General features: G+C 51.6%; 1 pseudogene; it reads left to right on the top strand.

The window, feature by feature from the left end:
* Nucleotides 1–4,899: 4,899 nt before the first annotated feature.
* On the top strand, nt 4,900–6,437 carry LOC123087899 (benzyl alcohol O-benzoyltransferase-like; annotated as a pseudogene).
* Nucleotides 6,438–14,775: the final 8,338 nt, after the last annotated feature.

The raw sequence follows: 14,775 nt of genomic DNA, 5'->3' as shown, positions 1-14,775 counted from the left end.
GCAGGTTGGTGCCGTGACGCAGCAGATCATGCAGTTGCAGCTGGCCGGCGCCCCGCAAGATGCACCAGCATCAGCGCTCTTCTCGGCCCCTGCGCTGCCCCTGATCCCGGGCGGCCCGTCCTCGTCCCTGGCGCTAGCTCCACGAAAGCGACCCGCTGCACCGCCAAAATCCAGGGCTGCCAGCGTGCCGATGCGCCACAACACACGTCAGGCGGCCCTCAACTCCTCGGTGCCGGTGGCGCAGCGTGCGGCGCTGCAGATTGTCCAAGAGTTGGGCGGCCTCGGCCCAAAGGATAGGATGACAGTCAAGGCAGCAGAAGCCCTCGTCCGTCGTTTCAATGAACCACTCACTGAGGAAGAAGTCGCGGCCATTGCCAGGCTCACCCGTCTCAATGTGGATGCGCTTCGCGCCATGGCAGGTCTCGCCGGGGCGGACGGCGTTGGAGAAGCTCAAGTGTAGTCATGTTAGTCGTCAGTAGAATTCGTGTTAGGCTCCGGAGGCGTCTGGCCTTTAGCTGGATTGAGTTAGGTTTTATGATCATGTATGTTAGGGCTTGTAGGATCGATCGCAGCCAGCATGTTTTGTGTGGTATTGGTGGTTGCTGGCGCGCCACGGATAGTTTGGAGGAGTGTAATCTGTTCTTCAGTTTAATTAGAAATCTTAGCCCCCGGAGAAATGCTTTGTTTCCAAATGAATGACACCAATTGTGCAATCATGAGCTGGAACGTCAAAGGGCTAAACTCGCCAGCAAAGAGAGCAATGATTAGCGGGGTAGTTAGCGCACACAGTCTCGTCGTCCTCTGTCTCCAAGAGACGAAGATTGATGCCTGGTCGCCGATGCTCGTCAGGGAGATCGGTGGTAGTCGCTTGGATGGGTGTGTCATGCTGCCGGCGATCGGCACACGCGGTGGAGCTGCCATATTTTGGGACTCTTCGTCAGCAACCTTGACAACGCATTCAGTGGGTAGATACTCCATCACGGCCAGAGTTGAGTTGCTGCGCACAAATTCAGCTTTCTGGCTCACCACCGTTTATGGGCCGGCGGATGACACTCACAAACAAGAGTTCTTGCATGAACTGGCCCTGGTAGCTCCCCCCCCCCTGGCCAGCCATGGATCCTCAATGGCGATTTCAACATCATCTACGAAGCCAGAGATAAGAGCAACACCAACATAAACAGGAGGATCATGGAAAAATTCAGAGCCGCAATCGACCAAGCTGGTTTGCGAGAAATAAAGTGCAAGAATAGGAGATTCACATGGAGCAATGAGAGGGAGAACCCTATTTTGGTCAGCATAGATAAGTTTTTCTGCAATGTGGAATGGGAAGACCTTCACCCCAAGCACACGTTGATGGCGGCATCGACGGCTTGCTCTGATCACTGCCCCCTGCTGCTTGGGAATGCAGAGGCCCCTCGACGCACTGCTCACTTTCGTTTCGAAAGTTTCTGGCCGCGCTTCCCGCGCTTTCATGACACAGTGGATAGGGCTTGGCAAAGGCCAGTAAACCATGACTGTCCATTCGTTAGGATCAAGACCAAGCTGCGACGAACTGCTGCTGACCTGAAGATCTGGGCCAAGACACTATTCAGTGATACAAAGATGCAGTTTCACTTGGCAACAGAAACCATCCTATAGCTAGATATTGCGCAAGAGAAAAGGACACTCACACCTTTAGAATTCCATCTTCGGAAGTTGCTCAAATTAAAGGTCGTTGGCTTGGCTGCCCTCGAGCGTTGCAAGAAAACGGCAGGCCTCTCGGGTGGCATGGTTGAAAGCAGGGGATGCAAGGACAGCGTTTTTTCAGGCCAAGATCACCTCTAGAAGGAGAAAGAATTTCATTCAGAGTTTTCAAAAGGGGGACAGACAAGTAATATCTCATGATGAAAAGGCAAGTATGATCCATGAGAACTTCCAAGAACTCCTCGGTGAGAAGAGAGCGCGTGCATGCACCCTGAACTGGGCTGCACTGGACTTGCCGAGGCTGAATGCCCAGGGCCTGGACAACCCTTTCTCTGAAGATGAAGTGTGGGCGGCAGTATGCGCCTCATCGGCGGAAAAAGCACCGGGCCAGACGGTTTTTCAGGTTGTTTCTTCAGATCATGCTGGCAAACAATAAAAGAAGACGTGGTGGCAGTGTTCCACAAATTCCATAGCCTGACTGCGGTGACTTTATGGCTATCAACAAGGCTCTGATTGTGCTCTTGCCAAAGAAAAATGGTGCAACCCAAGTGGGGGATTATCGCCCAATAAGCCTCATTCACTCGGTGGCAAAGTTGATCGTCAAGGTGCTATCGATCAGGCTCTCAAGTGTCATGAGCCAGCTTATTTCACCAGTGCAGAGTGCTTTTCAAAAGAAAAAAGGAATCCATGGCAGCTTCTTATATGTCTGCAACACAGTGAAGCACTTACACCGCAAAAACAAGCCAGCTCTGCTACTCAAACTAGACATCGCTAGGGCATTCGATAGTGTTTCATGGGAGTACCTGCTTGAGCTGATGCAACAGCTTGGATTCCCGGCGAGATGGTGAGACTGGATCGCCCTGCTCCTGTCGACATCATCCTCCTCCTGTCAGCTGAATGGCATTGAAGGTGACAGTATTCGTCACATGAAGGACCTGCGCCAGGGTGATCCTCTATCCCCCTTCTTTTCATCCTCGCAATCGACCCGCTTCAGAGACTGTTTGAGGCCGCGACGGCGGCTGGCGAGCTGCAGCTGCTCCCTGCCCGGGCTGCTCGACTGCGCGTCAGTCTGTACGCCGATGATGCGGTGGTTTTCGCCAACCCGCAGCGCGAGGAGGTCGACAAGATCCTAGGGCTACTGCAGGGTTTTGGAAACGCTACCGGCCTGCACATCAACCCAGCAAAATCCGCAGTGGCTCCAATACGATGCGACGGAATCGATCCTCAGCAGGTTCTGCAAAATTTCGGAGGGCAGATGGTCGGCTTCCCCATTACATATCTAGGCATTCCAATTACCCTTGGGAGAATTAGACTAGTGCACATCCAGTACATCCTGGATAGAATTAGGGCCAGGCTGGCAGGTTGGAAGGGTCGGCTGCTACCGATTGCGGGCCGGCGAGTGCTTGTCAGGAGCGTGCTCTCAGCGCTCCCTGCGTTTGCACTCGCTGTGTTGCGCGTGCCGTGAAGATTTCTCAAGGACATCGACAAGACGCGGAGAAGATTTCTTTAGGCGCATGACGAGGAGATGTCAGGAGGAAAGTGCAAGGTTCGATGGCCAGTCGTCGCCTCGCCGGTGAACCGCGGTGGTCTAGGCATCCCTGACCTTGAGCGGTTCGCGCGTGCGCTCAGGCTGCGCTGGCTTTGGCTGGCCTGGAGGCATCCGAACAGGCCATGGGTGGGGCTTGGCACGCCGTGCGACGAGAGGGATCAAGCTCTCTTTGCCTCGGCCACCTTGGTCACCGTCCGAAGCGACGCAACGGCCTCTTTCTAGCGATGCCACTGGCTGGGAGAGCGGCCTCTCTGTCTCACATATCCGGACCTGTTTAAACACTCCTCCCGGAAGAACAGGACGGTCAGGGATGCTCTTCAAGGGGAGAAGTGGATTCAAGACCTGCGGCACGGCAACCTCACCGAAATCCTGCCTCAGTTTGTGCACTTGCAGCGCGCGATCCGGCTGGCTGGGATTATATTGGATGATGGAGCACCGGACGAGATCAAATGGACAGCAGGTGGAGGAGCAGAGTACTCAGCGAGCTCGGCCTACGACCTACAGTTTGTTGATCACCCTGCGACGAACCTCCAGGCGATCGTTTGGAAAGCCTGGGCCCGGGGAAGATGAAATTCTTCAGCTGGCTGCTGCACCATGATCGCCTTTGGTGCAATGATAGGTTGCAGCGCCGGGGCTGGGTAAACGGCTATTTTTGCGCCCTCTGCAACAGAAATCTTGAGTCCTCCGTCCACCTCTTCTGGGAATGTTCGTTTTCGAGAGCAGTATGGAGTCAGGTGGCAGCATGGAGTGGCTGCGCTGCGCTGAACCCAAGCAGCCAGACACGCGGCCGTGCGACCACGCAAATCGTCCAAGACTTGCTCGCCGGGGCAACGCCAAGGACAATGAAAGGGCTGAGGTCGATCATCATCATCACAACCTGGTTCATCTGGCTGGCGAGAAATGAGTGCACCTTCAGAGGAACCCAGCCATGCACACGCAGAGTGATCAGCCAAATCCGGAGTAAGCTGGAGCAATGGCGTTTGGCAGGAGCAACCTGCTTAGTGACCCCTTTCGGGGATCAAACCGTGAGAGTGTAGAAATCAGTTTCTTTTGGTCCGCCTTTTGTCTCTGTTTTCCTATCTTCAGAGATACTTGCAGCAGCATCAGTCTGTTGCTGGCCTCGCTGCTCTCCTGGTTCGCCTGTGACCAGTGAGAAGAACACTTTTTTTGTCATCCTCTCCTGCTAAATCAAATGAAAAGCCAGCAAGATGCTGGATCTTTCAAAAAAAGAACCAGCGATTCTGAACGCCTCAAAATGGTGTTTTGAAGACGGCCTCGAGGTGCTTTGGCTCCATTGGCCTTTTCCGAGATCGACATGCTTTTTCTTTACAATCATTGACCCATAAAGAGTTTTATACTCCCCATTGATACATGAACTAGCTGCACTGCCAGTAATGCGTACCCTTTTTTGAGAAAAAGGCCTTCCTCTCCAATTTCCATTAGTAAGAGAAATCAGGGCTAAGCGAATGCGTACCTAATTCCACTGCAGAAGCATTTGCGTGCTGCGTGCACTTGCAGAAACTTTTGTGCTCGTGGTTGCATGCTGATCGAGTGGAAATACAGTAGTGACGACGAGAGATCCAGCATCAGGCGATCACCTCCTTCAAAAAATACACAGAGCACCTGACCTACAGAACAGAGTCAGGCACACACGCACGCGGGGTGCAATGACGCTCACCTTCGCCGTGCGCCGGCGAGAACCAGTCCTCGTCGTCCCGGCCTCACTGACACCCCGGGAAACAAAGCGCCTCTCAGACATCGACAGCAAGGAGTCTCTGCGGGTGCTCATGCCGGGCGTCTTCGTCTACCGCGGTGGCCCGGCGCGCGGCGACGACGACCCGGTGGACGTCATCGACCGAGCGCTGACGGAGGCGCTGGTGCACTACTACCCCCTCGCCGGGCGCTTCAGGGAGGTGGAAGGTGGCAAGCTGGTCGTGGACTGCACCGGCCAGGGCGTGCTGTTCGCGGAGGCCAACGCCGGCGTCCGGCTGGCCGAGCTCGAGGAGGCTGCCGGTGGTGGCCGGGGGCTGACGCCGCCGTTCCCGTGCATGGATGAGCTCCTCCTCGACGTGGATTGCTCTAGCGGCGGTGTGCTCACCTGGCCGTTGGTGGCAGTGGCGTAGGCAGGATATCTCCACGCCCCGGGCCAGCCTCGTTGGCACAGTGCATACGGCCAGGGCAGCCTGGGGCCTGGCTACGCCCCTGGTTGGTGGTGATCCAGGTCACGCGGCTCCTCTGCGGCGGCTTCGTCTTCGGCATGCGCATCAACCACGCCATGTGCGACGCCGCGGGAGTCTTACCTGTTCATGTCAGCCGTCGCCGACCTCGCCCGCGGGTATGGTTCCCCGCGCCGGCCGTCGCGCCTTCCTGGTCCCGCGGCCTCCTCGACGCGCCGCACACCAAGCACGACGTCGCGGCGCCCCTGCCGTTCCCGGCCCACGGCTGCGACGACACCGTCATGCGTTCATTCGTCTTCCGGCTCGCCGACATCGCGTCGCTGAAGAAGCGCCTCCCCGGTGCGCCGGCCGCGACGACGTTCGAGGTCCTCGCGGCGCTCCTTTGGCGAGCCCGCACGGTGGCGCTCGCGCTCCCGGCGGGCGAGGTCGCGCGGCTCGGCATCATCGCGAGCTTCAGGAGGAACGCCGCCCTGCGGCTCCCCACGGGATACTACGGCAACGCATGCGTGCCGCTCAGAGCGGCGGTGCCCGCCGACGACATGGGCCGGAGCTCGCTGGGCGACGTGGTGGACATGATACAGAAGGCTAAGGCGACCGCCACGCACGTGCGGTCCGCGGCCGACATGCTGGCGCTGCACGGGCCGCCGCCGTTCGACTCGACGAACATGTTCCTCCTCTCCGACCTCCGGCACGTCGGGTTCCACCGCGTGGACTTCGGGTGGGGCGAGCCGGTGTATGGTGGGCCGTCTCAGGTGCATCTCGGGGGGACGTTCTTCGTGGCCGTCAAGGACGGTGACGGGGAGGACGCCGTGGGCGTGCCGGTCATGCTGCCGAGGACGGTCATGGAGCGGTTCGCGGCTGAGATCGAAACCTCGCTCCAGGCTTGATTACACGCCTGAAAAATAACTACTCCAGTTTATTCACAGATCACATACTGCTTATGTCTGAACTTCACCCACACTCATACCGCTTATATTTGAACTTCGGCCACTGGGTTGTGTACAACAAACAAATGATTAAAGCTCTGATGGTGGCAAGAACTGGAAGTTCAGACAACATCCACGTGCAAAGGGTGCAACTTATGCATCCTGCAACATGTCTGAAGGAAATATCCTGTAACTTACACACTGAAGTTCACAAGTAGTGCAATTTATACCGAGATGAGAACTACAAAATGACCATCAGGCACCAGCACCAACACGTGCAACAAGCTTGCAAAGCGTTCTCGGAGGCCCTGCGGTGCACCTGGAGTTTCCGACAAGATCGGTCCATGGTAAACTTTGGTATGAGTAGATTAGGCAAAATGTTGCCCCTTCATAGATATTTCTGGCCTAGAGAAACTTTGAAGCATCTGGCAGAACTCCTTGGCCTTGCTTTCAGCGACTGAGCAATGGAAAGTTACTGTCATCTTTTGTAGCACTGTTGCCCAAACGAATAACCGTTCTACAAGAGCAGCTTCATGTTCAGTTCCTATCAAGTTACAGACTTCTACTTCTCGGAGGCAATTCAGCGCGAGTTCTTTGGTTTTCCAGCTTGGTGGCTGATCACAAACACAACCTGATGGGCACAGAGTCTGTGCCAAAAGCAAGGAGCATATCAGCTCAATAAGATTAAACGATATGATTGAATGCCATAAATAAGAAAGATGGAACTAGAAATTGTAGGACTGCCTGGATACTTAAGAGATGTCTTTAACAAATTTACAGAAGAATCCAGGAAATTGGTATAAAGCCAACCTACTGCAGAGAATATGATTGTTCTAAAATTATACAGCAACTTATTTTAATAATTATACAACAACGAGATCTTAATTAACCTTAGGCCATTATTATGCGTTCATGCGATCTTTTAAAACACATGTCCCAAGCATATTACTATATTAAAATTATCTCCTAAACCCTAACTATTTTATGGCACAGTCAAATCCACATTAGTGATATCGATGAAGATGTGAGTCACCGAATAAAAGCTGGATGGATGAAGCGGTGCCAAGCTTTTGGCGTTCTCTATGATAAGGGAGTGCTGAATGTTGATGTTGTATAGGACATCAATTCGACCTTGATGTTGTATGGTGCTGAATGTTGGCCAGCTAAAAGGCGACATGTCCAACGGCTGGGTGTAGCAGAGATGTGCATGTTGACATGAATATATCATATGTGGCCACACAAGAAAGGAGTAGGTCCGGAATGATGATATACGTGATAGAGTTGGGGTGGCACCGACTGAAGAGAAACTTGTCCAACATCGTCTGAGATGGTTTGGGCATATACAACGCATGCCTCCAAGAGCGGCAGTGCATAGTGGTCGGTTAAGGCGTGCTGATAATGTCAAGAGAGATCGGGGTACACCAAACTTGACATGGGAGGAGTCACTAAAGAGAGATATGAAGGACTGGAGTATTACCAAAGATTTAGCAACGGACAGGGGTGAGTGGAAGTTAGCTATCCACGTGCGAGAACCATGACTTGGCTTCAATACCTTGTGGGTTTCAACTCTAGCCTATTCCAGCTTGTTTGGGACTGACAGCCTTTGTTGTTGAGTCAAATCCACATTAGTAATATTTCTAGTGGGAGCCAGGGGTGATCACCCACGGGTTGAATCAAACCCAGCCAAAACCAGCTACTGCTTGCACCTGCCAGTTAATTTTTCTTCACAATCTTACCTGTGAACAGGCTGCTGCGGTACAACATTTTGTACAGGGCGTTTGCCAGATTGATGCTAACCCGTTTTTTAACAGCCCTGGTGGGAGAAGCCATACTCTCCACCAACTCCACTAGAGCCTCCTGCAGACCTGCACTGCTGCCCCGGCCTCCCCGGTGTCTGCCAGTGACCTCACAGCCTTGCAACACAGTCATCTGCTCCCCTGCACCCCCAACACCACCTAACCTAACAATCACAGGATCACGCCGCCCTCTGGAGAGAGAGGTCACTCAAGAACGATCTTGAAGAATGCAGAGAAAATGAAGGAGGTGCACCATTTCTTTTGTTGGAAACAAAATCCTGAATCATGCCCAATAGTTTCTCATTTTCAACAGACTTAACAATCTTTAAACCTGAAACCTATTACCAAGTAAATACCAAGGCAATTGACATGCAAAGCCAATGGGAGATATATAAGCCATATATCTGCCACAGGTATAATTTCGAGCACAGCATTCGGTATCAGACCAGAACCTAGTGTAGAGCAACTTGCAGCTCAAGCATAGGTGTGTCAAGAAATATACCCAGGTATTAGATTTTTTTTTTCAAAGTAAGGATAGTATTACCTCCGGGCGTCTAGTTGTGCCACAAAATGTAAGAGACAACTTTCTCAAACCAGTACACATCCTGAGAAGATGGAATGAACTGGGTCCAAAGGAATGCCCGTTTCCTGTTATATCCAGGAACATGAATGTAATGTCTGGGAGCCTGGTAATGTCTTCCATCAGGTACTGTTGGTTAGTAATAATGTCCTCCTGTAGATTCATAGGAAGTCACAAAAAGGGATTATTTATTTGCAATAGTTAGAAACTTGGGAAGGACACAAGCATCTCGTTTACAAAGTCCATAACAAACAAGAAATGATTCTTTTAAGCTATCAAGTTCAAGCTCATGTGCCCCCATGATAAGGAATAACCGTATACTAGTACTGCTAGTGTGTAATTCAATGCTAACTACTCAAAGGAAGAAGAAAGTACTGGCATATCCAAGGATACCATGCTACTAGGGAGGATAAACGATTGGATGCACAAAGCAATTTTTCACGGACTGAGGTAAAGAAAAGCAAGTTGACAATTTTGTATGCTTATGGCACATTCCTTAAACTGAACTGCAAGTTTATGCGTTGATGGCATAACTCACATGAGAATCAACTCACCAGATCATTCACAAGTTGGAATCTGAGACTGTGGATGAGCTCAAAGCGCCGCAAAAGCCTTGTACAGTAGCTATTCTGTAACTCGCGTACATAGTCAGTTTCTTCATACATACAGTAAAAGGGAAGGTGCTCAGGTACTGTAGATTTCCCATCTTGCCGAGCTGGGTGAACTTTGGATCATAATCATCCCACCACATGAGGGATTCCAGCTGAGGGGCGGAGATGTTTGCAACCGGTAGGATCAAAATCATCCTACCTTTAGTAAAGCAGGACAGCACTTCTAACTGTTTGAGTGCCGGCGCTGTGACATTGAGCTGCTGCAAGCCGTGCACGCGCGTCAGTGTCATTTCCAAGAGAGATTCCGAGTGGATGGTAAAGTTGCCCAGACCCGAGGTACCACCGAGAATCAGTTTCTGTAACGCCGGGCAGCGCGGAGAGGAGAGAGCGTCGCCCAGCATGCCCGGACCACGTAGCTTGACGCAACCCAGGTAGAGATAGGTGAGCCGAGCGAATATGCCGGAAGACGGCATCGCAAGGCCAAGACCGTGTAGATCTAGGTTTATCGAGGTGGCGTCCTCGAAGCATGGCAGCTGAAGGGTGACACTTCTCCAGACCTCCTCCTCCGATCCGCTGTGCTGCACCCTGAGGTGAAGGTCGCCGGAGAGGCGGCGTGCGGCGATGGGAAGCAAGACCGCTACGGACCCAGGGGCGGCGTCCATGACGCGCACGTCGAGGCGTTGGAGGGCCGGCGCTTCATGGGCGGCACGGGCGAGGCGTATGCGTTGAGGGTCACCCTCGAGGGGGAAGTGGAGCGCCAGACACGACGCCAGCGGCGGGAGAGGACGCTGGTCCGAGCGGCGACGGCAGCGTCGCGAAGCTTGAGAAGGATGTGGATAAGAAGGTCGTCGGGGACCGCGCTGAGGCGGTCCTCGCTGCCGCCGCCGTTGGAGAGCTTCGCGGCGATCTCCCCGTCGCAGTGCTCCATGGAGGAAGGATTTGGCGCGTAGGAGCTCCGGCTCACAGGCTCACACTGGCCGGTTGAGATATCGGGAATGTGCGGTGGAGTTGCCGCCGCCATCGCCGTTGTCCTACACAGAAGGCGGCACTCACCCCACATACGAACCGACCTAGTGACGTGCATCTAAATATCAAAGAGAAGAAGCTCGTGCGTTGACCAAAGAACTCCACCGACGGACCAGTTAGAAATAGAATTATGCGCTGAATTTAAAACTGAAGACCTCGATTGATCAAGAGAGCTTCATAATTAGGGAGCTTGATGAAGTTAAAGATAACTATGAACAAAGTTAAAGATAAAGGTGTTCTTCCTAATACACGGCGCACGAAGGAGGGTAGAGCTAAAGGTAAAGGTGTTCTTCCTAATACACGGCGCACGAAGGAGGGTAGAGCCTTTTTTTATGAGGCACACACTGACACACCACAATGAGCACCTGCACACCAAGTGCTTGATGAAATGCCTAAAAGGAAAGGAGAAAGATGAGAAGAGAGACGAATATGAAATGGTTTAAAAGTAAGAAGTGTGCCGACATAAGGACGATGTACTCTTCCAGCCTTGTAATATATCCTAATAAGAGCCTGTTCGGACTCTCTCCCCGCTCCAACTCCACTCTGGAGCGGAGCAGCATCCAGTTTAAATTTTCAGAGTCGCCCAATGACCACTCCACGCGCTCTAAAGCGGAGCAGCATCCAGTTTAAATTTTCAGAGTCGCCCAAGGACCACTCCACACGCTCCGCTCCACGCTGAAGGAGCGGAGGCTTGCCGAACAGGGCCTAAGGCTATTGAAACCGAAAGTGCTAAATGTGACACCCCAAAAATTTGGCCTTGTTTTATTAAGTTAAATTTTTGCCAGGAATTAAAACTTTGGATTTCTGAGCTACATTTTGATTTTTAAGTCATTTCCTTCCCTGTTATGATGAGTTTTTCCCAAAGAGAAAACTTTTCAAATATGTTATTGGACTTGTTTAACCTCTCAAGAAAAACTTTCCTTTTATCAGTATAACTAATTAACTAAAATAATTGCTTGATCTTTACTTTCTTGAAAATAGTTTTTTTCAAGGTTAATTGACCATATTTGAACTACAACCATTTGATAGATTCACTTAAAATTCCCATAAAAATTTGGAGATGTCATGTGATGTTTTTAAATCACTATTATGCAAAAATATATTTCATTCATGAAATATTTTGAGCCCTGCACTCAATTTTTCTTCTCTGGTCCAGAGTGCATTTTGCACTACAACCTATTTAAATATTTCTTTAATACTCCTACCAAAATTAGGGGAGGTCAGTAGGAACATATTATTCCACTTTGTGCAAAAATCCAGGGTTATTCTTTGAAAATATTGAGTGAATCAACCTCATTTCCATTCTGGACCAACTTGAGGATTTGTACAGCAACCACCATTTTAGTTGCTCCTATACCCTTAACTATTTCTCCTACTTGTAGTCCCCCATGTTAAACCCTTAAGTCCAAGAGCATGCACCATTTAGATCATTTTTGGTTCATGGAATAATGCTATTTATTTCCTGTCCAGAATTGGGGTTTTGTAAAACTTGCACTAGCAAGTTTCCCCTTTTGTCCAACTAACCTCACCACTCTCTTTTGCATCTAAAGAGACCCCCATCTGGAGTTTTTGGCCACCCCAAGACCTGCCTAAGTGCATGTGGCATTTTGTCAAACACCTGGAGAGCATGACCAGTTTTGACATGAGTTTTGGCATTGCACTGTGAACTTGCACCTCTGATCAAACCAGCATGTCCACTAGACTCCCCGTTTCTCCTAACCTAGGTCTGTTAATTGCCAGTCTCAACCAAGCTCTGTAGCATGCTCTGGCATTTCGTCGAGCACACCCAGTGCGTGCACTGGACGCGCCCAGAGCGCGCATATTGCACGATGCCGCGCCCGAGCCGACACGCTGGCCCCCTGGCTTTGGCCCACACGGCAGCACCTCGCCAGGCACTCCCCGCCTCGCAGCATCGCGCCAAACCACCCTGGCACGCTACAGCGCCGCCGCCAGGGCGTTCTTGGCGGCACTCCGGCGTCGGCAGTGCGCCTCTGCCACGGGCAGCGCCGCCCAAGCCTCGCCCGCTCGCCACCTGGCCCTGGAACAGCCCGAGCTCATCCACACGGGTGTCCGCTAGCGTTCGTCGCCGCCACGTCGCCCTAGCTACAGAGAAACGGTTCGCCGGAGAGCTTATCCCCACCGCCGCGGAACCGACCTTGGCGCGCTATAAATGGACACCCCGAGCCCCTCTAAGCACGCACGCGACCTCATGCTACCCCCATGGCGCTCCCCTGCCTCGCATTCGACCCGGGGAGGTCTCCTTCCTCATCTCCGGCAACTCCTGCCGCCGCCACCGCCCCGGCCAATCCGGCACCTCCAGTACCTCCCCCTCTCCGTTCTCTTCGCCAGGAACTTCCTCATCCTCCCATGAACCTTTCCCACTAGTTGATTTTGATCGGGAACCATCGCCGCCACAAAGTCACTTCGCCACCGAAGCTTTCCTCCGCCGCGGAGCTCGCCGCCGGCAGCTCCCTCCACCTCCGACAACCCCACGACCACTGGGAGAACCGCCCCGGCCGTGCGGATCCATCCCTACCCTCTGGAGCCCGCGAGGAGCAGCCAAACGCCGGCGACGATCGCCGGAGCCCCGCTCCGCTCGGACAGAGGAGGGAGACGACGCGCGGCGACTGGCAAACATGACCAGTGGGCCAGGCGGGCCCACTGTCAGCGACACCCCGCGCTGTCCACGTGAGATTAAGTGAAGGCGTATTATCCCTAGTACGCTTTCCCCGCTCCGAAAGCGTATTCCCCTCCGAAACGTTTTCTTTTTCTGTTTTATTTAAAAACAGATTTTGACCAAATTTTTGACTGGCTCTAACTTTTTAAATATAAGTCCAAATGAGTTGATTCTTTTTCCTACCTCTCTCAAATTTGATCTAGTTTATTTTAAGATTTATTTGAAAAAATTTCAAACTTTTTTTGTTCTGTTTTCGAAATGTGTGTTAATTCAAATATATTTTCAAATAGGATTTTGGGAGAGAGAAGAAACTTTCAAAAAGCTTGGAGAGCACCCTGCCTTTCTACACATTGAAGGCAAGCATTCTGAATCCCGGCATAATATTTTTGGTGTGATCATTGATGCATTTATAACACCACCGCATTTCGAAGGACTTGTTATTTCATGTGATATGATCATATGCATGGGTGCATGTTATTGATTCCATGCTGTTGGAAATGAACACACTTGTGATGATAATCACCCTCATGTGTCTTGCATGCATACCGGCAGGAACCCGTGAAAACCTCTGCCTTGGGTAGGCATGAGTTTGTCACCGGTCTCCGTCGGGACGGTTATGTCTGGTATGGCATGGTAAGGTGATATGAGAGGTGAATCTGTTGAGTGAAATATATTTATTATACTAAATCATGCAGGGAATACTTGAACCTCCTGAGTCGACCATAGATCGAGTCTTGTTCCAGTAACCCCATACTTGTTTCGTACTACCACTCGTCTCTACAGCAAGTAGAGTACGGTTCAGTAAGTTGTCAACCTCTTTCTAGCACACACCGTATAGAGAGGCCATGGTGGAAGATACCGGTTGTAGCTGGTAGGCAGGCCACCTGGTCCGGGGGCATGGGTGTTTCCGGTTGGGACCGAGAAGGGAGGCCACCCCTTAGAGCGCGCGATATAAATTTGATCCCATGCTACGCGAGGTTGTAGCCTCCCCACTTAGAGTTTGCTTAACGGGTGTCGTGGGTGATTCCAGACACGTGTGAGATAAGCTGGTGTGTGCAAGTTAGGTGTGTTTTCAACAAAAGGACCGTAGACGGAATTAGTCCCGGTGGACTAAAGAAATCCGTTACTCGTGGGTAAAGAGTACACCCTCTGCAGAGAATAAACCTATTCGAATAGCCGTGTCCTTGGTTAAGGATTACAGTCTGGGATGGGTCAAGTGTCGGTCTTAGTGTCGGTCTTCGGAGATGAAGTTGTTAACCAGAAAATGGAATTACTACTCGAGACTTGTGATATCTATGATTATTATTATTGTTGACTAACCCGTGATATTATTGTTATTACCAAGTATCTCTGGGATGGTTCTACCTCCGGGATATTCACTATGATTGTTTCTTTTAAAGCCCTTTATGTGGCGTCGCCCAGACGCCCGACTGTGGCATTTCTTTTAAAGCCCTTTATGTGGCGTCGCTCAGACGCCCGACTGTGGCATTTCTTTTAAAGCCCTTTATGTGGCGTCGCCCAGACGCCCGACTGTGGCATTTCTTTTAAAGCCCTTTATGTGGCGTCGCTCAGACGCCCGACTGTGGCATTTCTTTTAAAGCCCTTTATGTGGTGTCGCTCAGACGCCCGACTGTGGCATTTCTTTTAAAGCCCTTTATGTGGTGTCGCTCAGACGTCCGACTGTGGCATTTCTTTTAAAGCCCTTTGTGTGGTGTCGCTAAGACGCCCGACTGTGGCATTGCTTGTTATT

The sequence above is a fragment of the Triticum aestivum genome, chromosome 1B (genome assembly GCF_018294505.1).
Source record: "Triticum aestivum cultivar Chinese Spring chromosome 1B, IWGSC CS RefSeq v2.1, whole genome shotgun sequence".
In the NCBI taxonomy this organism is placed as follows: Eukaryota; Viridiplantae; Streptophyta; class Magnoliopsida; order Poales; family Poaceae; genus Triticum; species Triticum aestivum.
Note: the sequence above shows the minus strand (reverse complement) of the source record. Positions and strands in the feature narration are given on the sequence as shown.